This window comes from Ursus americanus, chromosome 21 (assembly GCF_024610735.1).
Source record: "Ursus americanus isolate L20-20 chromosome 21, mUrsAme1.1.p, whole genome shotgun sequence".
In the NCBI taxonomy this organism is placed as follows: Eukaryota; Metazoa; Chordata; class Mammalia; order Carnivora; family Ursidae; genus Ursus; species Ursus americanus.
This window is the reverse complement of record NC_142147.1, coordinates 25,670,309-25,683,977: the sequence shown is the minus strand read 5'-3', so window position 1 is coordinate 25,683,977 and position 13,669 is coordinate 25,670,309. Positions and strand designations below refer to the sequence as shown.

The following is a 13,669-nucleotide window of genomic DNA, read 5'->3' as shown; positions in this document are numbered from 1 at the left end:
ATATATATGTATTTTCTGTTTAATGTTGGCTTTTCACCCACTCATGCCCTCATCCTTGGCACATGCTAATTTAGTCCTATTTCACTGTCGGAGCCCTGCAGACACCATAAGATACAAGCCCCAACCATGATTTATAAGAGAAAGTAAAAGGAAGTAAAACTGTTCCCTTAGATCAATCCATTTAACGTTACTCTGACCTATTTTCTGGTTTCTAGGCCAGACTCCTTTTGCCCTGGACAAGCCATGAGTGCTCATTCTCTGTATCTGAGCTCCAAGGCCGAAGGCAGGCCTTCCCATCCCTGCGTCTTTTCCCTTTCCTGAACAGCATCTCCTGATTCAGATGTCTCAATACCAGCATTTCCTTGAGAGACATCCAGCACGTCCTCAAAGGAACCTAGCGACGAGAAATCCAAATATGGTCTCTTGTGGACTGCTGATGCCTTCACATAATAGATTTCTTTCCTCTCTGTCAGAGAAACTCCAGAAAGCAGAGGGAGCTTATCAGGTGTGGAGGGGTTCTCCCAAAGGAAGGGGCCCATCAGGGCATGCGGTCACAAGCCAGATGAGGGCCAGTTTCCCTGACGGTCCAACGAGCATCTACACACACAGCTCGGAAGCTGGAAGAGGTTATATGTAGGTGAAATGACAAAGTGGGTCCCACAAGGCTAACATCAAACTGACCGCCCTCCAGAATCTACCAAAAGCTCCTAGGATCTGAAAATTACCCCTTCACTAGGATAATACACTGGTTACAGTAACCTTCCCCGCTCATTACGATGCACTTCTTCGCTAGCACTGCTTTCCAGCTTTCACAGACGTCAACCCCCAAATAAAAATAAGAGCCGCATCTGCACACTACTCTAGCGTGTTCTCCTTCAACATCATGCCAAGAGGTTGCCAATAATGGTGGTTTAAGGTGCACTCCGGACTGAGGCAGCCCAGTGGAAAAGCCTAACTCTGTGCTACCTCATGCAAGTTATATACACCGTGGGCCTCAGTTTACTCACATGCAGTACAGGGACAGTAACAGAACTTCCGCAAAGCACTGCTGGGAGGATTCAATGGGATCATTCATAGGAAGTGCTTAATTCAGTGCCTAATGCATGGTTAAGTCTTTACACCGAGGCTATTCTTATTATTTTTTTCAAATGAGTTAAAGTTTGCGATTAGGAATAGAAATGAAGGTCTACTGAATTTACCTATTGACATTTCTCTCCTTCCAACCGACCCTGCCTGCCCCACACTCCCTGGGACCCCTCTCCTCCACCCCAAAGAGGAATCCCTAGCTGACAGTGACGAAAACTATAATACATAGAAATTACAACACGGAGGGAATACTGAACACACACAGGACCGATTTCTTCCTTGTAAGAGGTGCTTTTTATTTCGAGGCACTTGCCCAAAGTCCTGCTGCTGCTGAAGGCACAGCCAGGACCCACACCTCAGGCCCACATCCTTGCCCCAGAACCATTTCTGTTTACTGGGTCTCTTTGCCCATCAGGGTGTCAGTATAACAAAAATCAAGAACCAAGTTCTTTATCATGTCTGCCAACATCCCAGGTGAAGGCCAGGTGAAGGAAGGAGAACCCAGCTGGAATGGCTCGCAGACACCTCCCTGATGCCCTAAATCCGCTCTGAAGGATTTATTTCGATCTCCAATCCCGTGACAGTCAATACAGCAGAGAAAACACGTGCCCGGTGGTCAAAACAGGTGCGTTACTTCATCTGTAAAATGAAGATGTTTATACTTGCCCTGTCTTCCTCGGAGGCAATTTTCAAAACCACATGAGAAAACAAATGTGCAAATCCTTCAGAGGATGTGAAGGACTACCCAGGTATTTGGCACAGCCATCATCTTTCTACGCTGGGCCCAGATTCTGCTTCCTCGCCCCTGACTGGCGGCTACAGCCCCGCGGGCGTGGGTGTTAATGATGCAGATGGTGTTCTAGCTCGGTGGTGCACCAAGGAGCACCTGAGGGTGACCTACACCAGGACCGTGGTGGGAGGGGGCACCCCAAGGGTTTCTGATTCACCTGGCCTGGGGTGGGGGACCAAGAATTTGCATTTCTAACAAGCTCTGGGGAGACGCTGAGGCTGCCGGTCTGGGACCCCACTCCGAGAGCTGCTGCTCTGGAGAGCAGCAGCCACAGAACAGAGACCCGAGTCAGAACACATGCAGATATTCCCCCGTAAGAGGAAAAACTTCCAGAGTCTAAGATCTCTGCACCCACCTTTTCCCAAAGAGTATTTCAGATTCTAGCAAACCGCACGAGATAGATCACGCGATGCCGGCACACAAGAAGTCACCTCTTTAATGAAAAAGTCGCACGGAAGCAGCTGCCTACTACTGGCCTGCTCCAGATACTTCATAAAAGTAGGAATAGGCCCTATTCATCTCTCTCGCCCCTTCTGCACCTGCACTCTGAAATTTCCTGGGGCTGCTGCTGAAAGCGTGACTCTTGATGGCGAAGCATGAGGCATCACTTTCTCCTCGTGAGCTCTGCGTCCTGCTGAGCGCACCTGTCCAGCTGTCTTGCTGGAACTGAGCCCACGAAAGAATTTCAACCAAGTACGAGAAAAATAAAATGGGTCTTTAAAATTCCTCCCACGCTCTTGAACTTTCTGGCTGTTGCTGCTGAGAGCCTGAATTTGGCGCTCAAACCTGGAGGCCTGTCTTGAGCTCCCATGATCTGTTGACAAATACCCTCATCACCTTCATTATGAGGGAAGACAACAGGCAGCCAGCATGAGATGGACCGGGGCGGGGGGGGGGGGGGCAGTGAGCACACACAGGGCTGACTCCTTCCTTATAAGAGGTGCTTCACTTTTTAACTTCACTTTTCCCTTGAAAGAGAAAAATGGGAAGGTGACAAGAGAGGGGACACAAATTCCCTCTAAGCAAGTGCCTCTGATGTCGCTCATCACTGCGGCTAATTTGACCCTTTCTCCTTAAGTTCCATGGATTTTGCTAAAGGCTGAAGAAGATGGTGACCCTGGCGGTTGGGGGACAAGGGACCAAGAGAGAAGAAGAGAAAAATGGTTCTTTGAGGAAGTCGAGCTGAGTGTGAGTTGGGAGGCCAGGAGATGGCCAGCTGCAGAGGGGACAGCCACGTGGCCGGAGGGGATATAGTTTTGTGAACGATGACACGGCTAGTTTCTCTGCCCTGCTTTCGGGTTCCCTCCATAAATAACCCAGACAAACACCCAGTGCACCGGGTTTTGCTCTCCTTCCCTCCCTTTTTAGGTCTCATTAAAAGCCGATATTGTTCGGCCTCAAGATGGAGAGCTCAGCATGGATTTTACTGAACGTTAAATCAACCAGCAAGCGTAGCCAGCAAACTCTGTGGCACTTTAACTTTAAATAATGCAATAATTATTGAATTTCCTTTTTATAACTGAAGTGCTGGAATGTAAACAATGGGGCTGTAATTGCAGGAAGGGGGGATCAATAGAGGCAATCGTTTTCAGCCATGTTAATTGTAAATACAATTGCTCCAAGATGTCAGCCTTGTTCTTCTTGCTCCCAGAATCATCCTAACGGATGACAGAGTCCAACTTTCCCATTACAGCTGTTCGTTCCTTTAAGAGGTTCTCAATCAGGTCTGATCAATCTGTCAAGATAATGCATGGAGTAAGTAAGACTCTTCCAAACACAGGCTCCCAATCAATAGCCCGGACCAGCTTAATGAGGTGGGGCTAAGGCCCAGAGGGAGGTAACAACCCCCAGCTTGTGCCTAGGTTTGGCAGGCCGGCTTCCTCGCATGGCCCTGATAAACAGATCAGCCCTTAATGAGGACATTAGTTATGCATGCTTCAGCAAGCAGCAAGGCATCCGTCCCTTGGGACAGACGGACAGAAAACAAAATAGATTAACAGAAAACAATATGGTGCCAAATTAGGTCTAACTGAAGACTTTTCCCTCCTTCTTCTGCTTTCCTTAATTGTCCAGCAGAGTGGAGGACATCAATTAATCATTCCAATGGGCACGAGCTCAAAGACTGGGAGGACTCGTTGGGCTGGAGTATCTCTGGGTGTCTGCTGGCCTCCCTTGGTTGTCACTGACTATTAGCACCCTCCTCTCCTCAACACCATTTCCAGATCACAAGGGGGGCCTCTCACAGAAGGGTCCCAACACCAACCAGCAGGAGAGAACGAAGACATGGCTGAATCCTGAAGTCTGACAGCCATACTGGAGGGACCAGGAACTGAAGATGGACAAGAACAAAACCACTACACCTCGCGGCCGACATTTGTTTCTGAGATCAAGTCTTGGTCTTGAGAATGGCTGTTCCCTCACAGAAGAAGAGGTGGAAAGTCAAGAGTCTGGAATCCCATTTTACATGGCCCAGTGCCCTCTGTGAATAGTACAGGCACCGTGGGAGTCTGAGTTCTCAGAAGGACCATCTGGAGGGCTCCAGATGGGGTGCTGAAGAGCTGTCTTCGTCCCTCGGAAGCCACCTTGCGGCTTCACAATTGTTCTTGCTGACTGGTTGTGAAGAGCGCCCCCTGTGGAAGTCCTTGAGAAAGGCCACACTAAGGGAAGGTCTCACCCAGAAGCAGTTCATTTTCCCAGTGGCTGGGTTTCCCAGAAGGGGTTCTCAAAGTGTAGCCCCTGGACCAACAGCATCAGCATTCCCTTAGAAACCCCTTCAGACCCCATCTAGACCTACAGGAGTCTGGGGGTGGGCCCAGAAATCTGGGTTTTAAGAAGCTCCTCAGCTGATTCCCATGCAAGCCCATTTGACAGTCACTCTCTTAGAGGGTTAGTTAGGCAAGGCAGCTTCCAGCAGGAATGACCTACAAAACGGCAGAGAATTAGCGAGCTGGTCTTTTCTGGATCAGTAACAGTTCAGTGTCTAAGATGTAGCTAGAAACCTACACTTTCCCTGAAGTCTGGATCAGAGCCTACCACCCACCTGCTCCAGAATGCAAAGCCTCTGGGAGTAATGACACCAAAGGAATGAGACCCTTGTGAAAAGTCCATTTTATGAGTGGGGAAAGATCACGGAATGGGCCATGCCACTGAATTGCAAAAGTCAACAGTCTCATAACATGAATGAAGTAAAAGGGGAATAAATCGGGTCTTTATAAAGATATCAGGATGAGAAGAAGATAAGAAAATAAATATATAGCTCAGAAATCAGATCCCTCTTTTGTGCGAAGGCCCAGCTCACAGGCCACTCCCTCTCCGCAACCTTCCCTAATGCCCAAATTCCACCTCTCCCCCTCTGGGTCCCACAGCCCACTGGCAGAAACTTCGATGTTCTCCTTATCTTACTGGGTTACAACCACCCCTTGTTTCTCTGCTACCCCATGGATAGCAACTCAACAGGCAGGGGGACCAAGCTGCACCTTTCTGTCTCAGCACAGCTCCTGATCTGAAAATTGTTGGCCGAAAGCCTGAACAAATGAGAAAAATCCTCTTATACTTCATGGTTACTCCTGGTCTTGAGCTTGCTGACCTTTCTAATCCAGTCCAGACTCCCTCCCTCCACCTCAGCGTTTCAATCCTCCACTCCATTCCACACCTGACATAAAATTAGCCTCCTGGCACTTCCCATGTTAACCCCCAACCCTACTCTGTCTGGTCTCCGGTCTCGGTGGCTTTTCCTGACTGGACCCCCCCCCAAACTGCCCCCTCCACCTGCTGAAATGCTCCCCAGCTCTGCGGGTGAGTAGAGGGCACCCCTACCTGGACGTCTTTCTCCATCACCCCCAAGCTAGAACTCTGGTCTCCACACCTCCAGGGTCCTGTAGCAGGAGGGGATCCCCACCCGTGTGTACCGCTAATCACTTCCACGTGGGCTCTACATTCCTTGATGACCAAGACAGGAGGTTGGGACTGGGAGAATACGCATGTTTGCTAATATTTACTGCTTGCGTGAATAAGATTTTATGGCAGGATATAATTACTGTAAATGGTTGTACTTGGTGACTTAATTTTTCAGTATACGAATCACAAAAGTGCTTCCACTTCCCTGCTCCGAATCCGCTAAATGTCCCCTAGCCAGAGGACAACTTGGTTGCTCACCATCATTCTATCGCTCCATTGTGTATACGTATTTCCACGGCTTTAACGCCGGCAGGCTCTTGCACGAGAGCTCACTTACGATTAAACTGACAGCCGCCAGACTTGGGTGTGCTGAGGACCGTCTAGAAGAAGCTCACAGAAGCTTTGCGCAGTGGCAGTATCGTAGCCAATGAGGTTTATCCGAGGCGCGATTATTGCTAATAGAAGAAGCTCACAGAGCCATCTCCACAGAAGCCCCTCGGGGTGGGGGAGGAACCAAGCCATCAGGACGCCGCAGACGAGTTAGCAGCATCCACCACACCTTTACAGATAAAAACAATTCAGTAGGTGTTTGAGTTCTAAACGTGCGGGGTCTCCAAGAGCCAATGGAGAGGCGGGACCGTGTGCAGACGCCTGAAAGGACCTGGCTGAATGGGTGCTCCTGGGACAGACGCTGAGCAGTTGGACTGTCTCCAGGCTGGGAAAGTCGGGATGAGGACTTTTTTTTTTTTTTTAAACATAGACCCACGGGCTCATCTTTATTTTCTTCCCAAACTCCCCATCCTCGTCTACGACTGACTGCTGCTGAGCACTGCTCCCGCGCAGACCCTCCATTCTCGTCACTCCCTAAAGAACTGGTTACATCTACTTCCAGGTACTTCTGAACTCCGAGACCTGGGACCAAGGGAACATTCTCCACCTGGGCTTACATGGGCTGCTTTCCCTTTCTGGTTTATACTCAAACTCCAGGCTCCCCTGCCTGCTCCGTGGCCACCAGCCCTGCTGACAAAAGACCCTCCCCAGAGAGGTTGCGAGCACTGGGGGTACAAGACGCTGCCTCCTGGTTCTGCTCGCAAGCTCCCAGTGGAATGTGGCTGTGAGGCCAGTCAGAGAGAATTTTTTTTTTTTTAGCTTATTTTAAATGGTAAAATAAAGGGAGGTTTTTTTCATCAGCCAGTCCGCCTTGACCAAAACATCCTCCCCTTCGAGTCCACAAGTTCATTCTGTTTCAGAAGGCCCAACCACCACTAAAGAGATGGGAAGGACCCCAATACAAGATTTGCTGGGGGAGCCAATTCCATTCCAGACAGATGACGGTTTACAAATCCTACTAGAGAACCGGGTGGCATTTTCCCCAGCAAAATTCAAGCTCCAGAAAACTGCGTTTAAAACACCGGCAACTGGGAACGTTTCTTTGAGCAAAATGGCAGGTTTTAGAGAAGGTTGGAGGTACAGTACGCAAGAAGATTGCTAGGATTTCCAGCTCTGGGGCACTGGGATGCTGCGGCAGGCATTACGCACGTCAGTGGTTACTATGCTTCTAGGGCATGGTGACATCTGGACACAAACCTGCCAGCGCTTTCTTCCCGGGGAGATGGCATTAAGATGAAGCCAACTGACCACACCAACTGGCAGGTGACGTCTTTGGAATCTCAAATCCAGTAACTTGCTCTGCAAGTATTAATACAGGCTACAGGTACTTTTTTAGTGGGTATTTTAAAGGCTTAAGTCTTAAAACATCGATTTCTCAATGACCTTTCCAGATTACGTTATAATGACATGAAGCCAAAGGAACCGACAGTCAGTCCCCGTTTCTGGTAAAACCTGCATTTTTATGGTCTTTAGTTGTCTTTCTTTCAGCTTTGGATTAATTCATTCCCCATTTGTCTGTCCATGTTCCTGTTTCTGGTTTCCTCAAATAACAATGAAGGGATGATTAATCTCTAAACGTTATTGTCATCATTCTCTGTACCTAAGAAAGGTTATCCACTACACTGCTTTTCACCCACCACTCCCTTGTACCACCCTTGTCTCCTCCTCGGTCCCTCACTGGTCTTGTGGGGGGGGCGGTAAGGGGGGGTTCATGCCATTCCGTCCTGTTCATACTTCCATTCCAGCTCAGCCAAATCCTGCTCCCCTTTCTGAACATCCCACCTCCCAACTTGTTTCTGTCTACAGTGATCTTTTCTTCTCTGAACTCGAAGACTTAATCTCTCAGCACATCTTTTCCCACTGACACCTTAAATGCTGGTTATCGGCATGATGTATGTGGCCTCTTCTTCAGTGAGACTGGAAGGTTACTGAGGACAGAGACTACGTACCCTCCCATTGGGCACACAGGAGTCAGGTTACTCTGTAGCAAGGACACGGGCATAAGTCAGGAGCCTTGAAGAGGAGAGGGGGGCTCTGACACTAAGTTCTCTCTTCGACTGTGAAATAGGATAACACCACCTCCCAATGAAGAGCCGTGAGACTCCAGGGAGTAAATCAGTGGGAATGGACTTCAGGAGTGGCCAAGCAAAAAATTTTGTAGAAAGTGGTCAGGGGATGAGAAGAATTGGTGGGAAGGGGCACTTGAAGACTCAGAACGCCTTCCCCACGAGCTGATTTCATTGGGGTCCGAAGTCTACACAAGATGAATTAATTACTTGATCGCCTGTTCACTTGCCTCGCTAATGAAATCATGGGATTTTCAGGGAAAGAACCTGTTAGGGGGACTGGCTTGCCTCTGGGCGTGAGTACTGCTGGTGCCAGCGACATTCCCCAGCGCCAACATGACTCATGAGATGACACAAATTGCCAGTGGGCTTTGTTATTATGTGACCTTCAGCAAGTCACCCTTCTTTCCTGCTTCAGTGATAAAATCTGGATGGCAATACTAAGAACCTACTTCATGGCATTATTGTGAGGAATGACGATGGTGCACAGCTAATAATGACCAGGAAGCACTTTGTCTTTGTAGAGAGCTATATTACTTAACATTTACAATAATACCCACTGTTTCAGGTTGAGAAAGCATTCAGATTTTCACTAAGCTGAAGGCTGAACATACCCACTAATGAGCAGTGTCCTTCCCATAGAAACGCTGAAAGCTACTCAGTCTACTGAATGAAATGACCAGCAGTACATTAGCAAGAAGCCGAGGCAGGTTTAGTTACCATGAAACCAGGGTCGTTGCATTCAACATCTAATAAGCAAATTCTTAAGATCACAGAAATAAACCAGAGCCAAGTGAGCTGACAACAACTGCAACTGGACAGAATGATTTCTTAGTCCGTGGCTTCCCCAAATTTCAGAAAAATACAATCTCTTAAAAGGCACGTTTCTATCATCTAGACCGGCAGTCTGTAAGTATCTGGACGGTAACTATTTGAGGCCTGGAGGGCCACACAGCCTCTGTTGCAACTGCTGAACTCCACTCTCACAAAAGCGGTGAGGGGTGACAGGTAAAACAACATGCATGGCTGTGTTCCAATAAAACTTTATTTATAAAAACCAGTGGCCAGCTGGATTCCCTCCTCCGACAGTGATATGCTGACCCCTGATGAAAAACACTGTGGAAAAACTTACTCATTGGGAATATGAAAGACGAGGGGAGAGGAAACACACACACACACACACACACACACACACACACACACACACACACTTTATTGAACAAGGTAAGTTCCTTGCAACTTGTCAAAACACAGTAAAAGCGAGGCTTGCAAACTTGATATTAAAATAAGCAGTTTCAAACCAAAGAGCAACAGTAACTGAAGTAGCATTTAACTGGGAATTATGAAATGACTCCAGAACAATTAAACTTCACCCCTTGTTTTCACGCTTTTGAACGTAAGAACTTGCGTGTAAGTATGTTCTCTCTCCGTGGCACTCCTTCTCAAATTCTGCATCTCATTCTATAAACACGGTGAATAATGCTGCATGAGTAAAATGAGAGTTATCCATTTATTCAGAACTAAACAATACCTGCAATTGAGTCAACTTTTAACTAACCTAATGATCGAGTTACTAACAACAACAAAAGGGTAGCAGGCTTCTTCTGTGTGCCCTCTAGTAGCTGAAAATAATGCAGGTTTGAAAAGCAAGGGAGTGAAACGAAAAGGGGAAAAAACTAGGTCATACTCATCCCTGTGTACCTTCCCGCACATCCTGCTCTTACTTCCTGACCATCTCTGGAGAGGAGAATGCTAGCAATGATCTTGACATCCAACAGTGAGTGGTCAGGAAGTCTGGATTTAGAAACTAAAATATTTAAGTGTTTTCTCAATAACACCATCTCCACGTATTTAGCCCGCATAGATTTCAAAGGGTTTGGCCTTTTGTCAACTCAAGTGATTCTCACCACCGCCTTGTGAAATTAAGGGGAGGCAGATGCCTTTCTTCGCCTTGGACAGAGGAGAGAGTTGAATCAGAGAAAGCAAACTGGCAGTAACTCGGGGAGCCTGAAGGTATGGACTACGTAACTCCTAGAGTTTCAAAAAAATAATTATTTGTTAATGGTTAACACCGTAAAATCTGTGAATTTCCCACACAGCTGAGGTTTTTTAGCTCTTTTAAAAATTAGAAAAAAGACAAAGGAATATCTAGCTGTACTGGCTCCATATTCCCTCGGCTCAACAATTATTTGGTTAAGATGGGACAGGCACTTTGCAAGCCAGCACTGGCCCCTGTAGGCGCCTGGACTGTGCCACATGTACCAGCGAGTGTGGCCTGTGCGTGAGGGCTAGGGAAGCCGGCCCCAAGCCTTCTAGTCCTGGTTCAGGACTGGTCACGCCATACTGTGCCACCCTGTGACCAACCCAGTACAAAGATGCCCCTGAAACACAGTGCCTGCTCGAGAGGTGCGCGCCACAGAACACCAGGCGAGAGCTGAGCTGCGCCAGGCTCGCACCGTAAGGGAGGTCGGGATGAATGTGGCTTCATGAGGGAAGCCAACTTAATTCTGCCAAGGAGTTAATATTTGCTAATTGGTAGAAAAAGGTAAAATTAATGAGGACATTAACATAGCTATTTAAAAACAGCTCCATGTTTCTCCCATTGTAACACATGGAACTATCAGGAAGTAATTGAGGGAAAAGGACACTGTCAATTCTCAATTATCTGCATGAATGAAGCGCTCAGTGACACGGATAATCCAAGTCATTTACATTTGGATTTAGAAAGTAACATCTTTTTCCTTTGGAAAACTTACCTTCCTAATTACAGCTTGCTGAATGTGAGGGTGCAATCAGTTTACCGTCTCTGCTGAAGAAGAAAGCTGCCAGGGAAGGTACAGCAACCCACAGGGTCCAAAGCCCTGGTGGTTGTCCAATGTGGCGGCCATTTGCCACATGTGACCATATTTAAATGAAAGAGGATTAAACAGAATGAGAAGTTCAGTGACACAAGGTGCTCCATGAACTGAAGCGACTACCATGGCTGCCACGCGGGCCGGCACAGACACAGAACATTTCCATCATCACAGAGCGTTCTAGTGGACGGCAGTGACATGGAGGTCCAGGACCACCTCTAGTTGCCTGGATTAAGGAGAAGGGGGTGTGGGGGTCGGGAGCAGGGGAATGCAGGAGATGCTCTGCTGCCACTTCCACAGAGACAACAGGGAACACCTGACTCTCTCAGCTCGTTTAATTTCAAGCCCTGTAATGTCGACTCCGTCTGGGGAATAGCACCAAAAATAAGCATTCCATTCTAAGTAAAATGAGGCTTTTTAATTAACAAAGCAGAAAACGAGTGGGTAAAAGGCAAGACAGGAAAGCCCCATTCTAAGCAAACATTGCCATCCGTGCCTGCACCTTGCACCGCGTGGCCACGCAGCCCCGGGGCCGGCCGCAGGTAAACAAGGGGGAGAAAGCAGCCTCGAGGGGCCGCTCGGTAGGGGCCCGCTCAGGTGCCACTGGGAGCCGTGTCAGGCCCAGCGCCACTTCACATCCTCATTAATTATCTTGAAAGGAGAGGGTTAGTAAACAGCAAGTTAATTAAATTCTCAGATGATGCTAATTTGGGAGGCTTTAGAAAGACTGGCAAGGGCAGAGGCAATATAAATGGGACCTGGATGGGTTAGAAGTATGAGTGGAAAATAAAATTAAGCACGGGCTAAACAAACACCACTTTAAATAAGTCTTACGGAAGAGCCAAAATATGTCCGAAAAGGAATTTAGTTGGAAAATAGTTGTACTAAAATGAGAAGTTTTTGCAATGTCTGAGGCATATAATCAGAATGGGAGGGGTTTTTTCCAAAAAAAAAAAAAAAGGCTTTTTAAGATTTTTAATAAAAGTGTTTATATGCACTGAGAAAAAGGTCTGGGAGGTACACCAACTGTTAGGAGCCGTTGCCTCGGAGAGGTAGGATCACAGACAACGGGAGGCAGGGTGGGGCTCCATATTCTTCTAAACGATGAGACATCTCTCAAGCAAGCACACACTGTGAGGTTTTTAGTTCTTTTTGTCTGGGTGCTTAAGCTTTTTAGTTCACAATCATTTTAGACGCAAAGAAGAGGTGCCAAGAGCTCCATGTGCCCTTCACTCAGCTTCCCTACTGTTAACATCTTACGTCTTCGCGTCTGGGACACTCGTCAAAACCAAGAAACTGACGTTGGTACAATACTATTACTAAAGAACGGACTCCATTCACATTCTGCCCACTTTTCCCTTCATGGCGTTGTTCGGTTCAAGGATCCAAACTCGGATCCCATATTGCATTTAATTGCCACACCTCTTTCCAGTCTGTGATGGTGCTTCTGTCTTCTGTGACCTGGACACTAGAGAAGAGCTCTGCTCAGGTATCTCTCCGAGCAGCCCTCAGTCTGCGTTTGTCTGATGTTTTCTTACGATTACAGTGAGGGTCTGGATTTGGGGGAAGTACTCTTCGCAATGCATCATCTCAGGGGTATGTGACGTCAACAGGACTTACCCCTGTTCATGGGAACCCTCATCACTTAGTGAAGTAGGGCCCCTTCCTGCCAGGTTCCTCCACGGGCAAGTCACCCCTCTTCTGATTCCGTACTGTATTCATTAGAAGTGAATCTCTAAGTCCAGCCCACACTCAAGAGGAGGGGAATAAAGCTCCAGCTTCTGGTTATGACAGTGTTCAATTAAATAGAAATATCTCCTAACACAGATAAGGTTCTCCAGGCAAAACACAAGTATTAAGTGAAAATGTTGATCAAGAAAGTCAGAGGGTTGGTGTCATTGTTTTGAGTCCTTGAGTTCTCAATGACAGAGACAACTAAACGCCCACAATCGGCAGGGTTCAGCCTGCTGACACGTATTATCTCATTTAATCCTCACAGGACGCTGGTGCAACATCACAACGATCAACTCCAAGTCACAGATGGGGAAACGTGGCACAAAAAGGTTAAATTTCCTGCTCATGTTAATACAGCTACTACGTGACAGGAGCGGAATTCAAACTCAGGCCTCCTGGCTCTGGATATTATGCTGTCTAGAAAGCTCTGTGCTCTCCTGCTTCTCCATATAAAATTCCAAAATTTCAAGCTACTCCAACAGAGTAGCAAGATATAAGTGAGAAAGGAGTGACCTGGGGTAAGATGTCAAGGACCAAACAGGACAGAGGCTTCTCTAGAGGGAAGCACACTCATCGTGGCATTCAGGGGGGTCGATAAAACCGACATGCTCTGAGGGGGTCTCCAACAGAAGGCAGTGGTCCTTCACCTTCATAGTGTGGCAAGAAATATGGAGCACCTGAGTGGTCAGAGGGATTTCTCATCAACAGCTATGCAAGATGCTCAAAATCCAAGGACCACGATGCTCACCGATATCCCAGCCTGTGTGTCACAGAGACAAGCCAGGAACTGTCTCCTCCAATAACATTTATTGCCGCTACTCTTCTGAGGTTCACTGTGACGGAGACGCAAC

The 13,669-nt window shown here is 47.6% G+C and overlaps 1 protein-coding gene and 1 pseudogene across 15 annotated transcripts in view; one reads left to right on the top strand and one right to left on the bottom strand.

The window, feature by feature from the left end:
• The window catches only part of ZFHX3 (zinc finger homeobox 3), a 1,292,716-nt gene that overhangs the window by 98,556 nt on the left and 1,180,491 nt on the right, over positions 1-13,669 (bottom strand). The window lies entirely within an intron of this gene.
• Positions 6,172-6,240, top strand: LOC123800553 (U4 spliceosomal RNA; annotated as a pseudogene).